Raw genomic sequence first — 1,323 nt, 5'->3', positions numbered from 1 at the left:
AAGAAGAAAAGAAAGCCTGTCCTTTCTGGGGACTGGCGGCCCCTCCCCCACGTCCGCCTCTGGAACACTGAGTGAACATGTGACATGACCCCTGCGTCTGCTGGAGTTTTCCACCGAGGTGTGCCAGGGCCGAGGAGAGAAGGACCTAGGTGCCCCGTGAGCGAGAGTGGGTGCGTTGGGGAGAGCGTCTCCCCTGAGCAGGTGCAGACTGTGCCGGGATTTGTCCTATTCACCTGTCGGGTTAGCGGGGACCAGAGCGGGGTATCCTGAGGGAGCCCAGACTGGGGTCAGAGAGCCAGCCTGAGTCCCACTGTCCCTGCGGAGGGTGCAGGTTCCACTCTACCCTCATCCCTCTGGGTCTGCAATGGGTGGTCTGTAAGTGATTGGAGTCTGGGCCAGGCTGCTCTGTATGAGGACACAGCTCTGCCTTCCCTGCCGCCCTGGAGCCCACGGCCAGCGCAGGGTCTTGGCATGGACGCCATATTGTGTCACATTCTCAGATCACGGATCTCAGGCCCCATGTCATGGACAAGGCTCTGAGACTGGGGACTTTGGGAAATGGGGCCCTCGGGATATGTGGGACGAGGGTAGGTGGCAGACAGGCGGCTGCAGAGAGCGTGGGACCCTTCTCCCAATGTCAAACCACTTGTCTTCTCCTGGGTGGACCCTTTACCCACAGTGACTTCACTTTGCAGATTTTTGGTCACTTGCTCCTGCCGGTGGAATCGGGGTGCTGTCACAGCGCAGAAATCAAAACCTAAGGAGCTAATGTGATGATGAGGTTCTTCCTGGAAAGCCTGCTTAGGAGGTTATGACATCCTCTGCTCTGATCAGAGGGAGCTGGGCATCTGGGTGTGTCCAGGGAGCCTGGAGCTGGTTCCCCTTTGTCACGTTTCCGAGTACCTCGGGCACTGTTTATGTCCTGGGGCTTGGCTGGGCCTGTTTGCCCAAGTACCGTGGAGTGCGAAGCACATTTTTTGTCGTATTTGTGTCCCCTAAAGTCCTGGGGACATCCTGAGGAAGATTGGCTGTCATAATCCACCTCCAGGGTCACAGCCTAGAGATGGACATAAGACGTCCAGCCTCGACACGGCCCGGGAGGAAGGGTTGGTGGCCGTGACGTGACACAAGCCGGGGACCCTCTTTCTCTTTCCCCACTGCACTCCCCGTTCTCCCTGCTCAGAACCCTCCCGCTCCGGCCCCGGCTCCCAGCGTCGGCCCCAGGCCTCTGCCTCGGCTGGGTTTGAATCTTGACTCTGCCACATGCTAGCGAGGTGACCCTCAGCACAAAAGAAATACGCGACGATCGACTCATATCATGGC

This window comes from Pteropus vampyrus, unplaced genomic scaffold (assembly GCF_000151845.1).
Source record: "Pteropus vampyrus isolate Shadow unplaced genomic scaffold, Pvam_2.0 Scaffold751, whole genome shotgun sequence".
Lineage (NCBI taxonomy): Eukaryota > Metazoa > Chordata > Mammalia > Chiroptera > Pteropodidae > Pteropus > Pteropus vampyrus.
The sequence above is the reverse complement of the archived record's forward strand: the minus strand, read 5'-3'. Positions refer to the sequence as shown.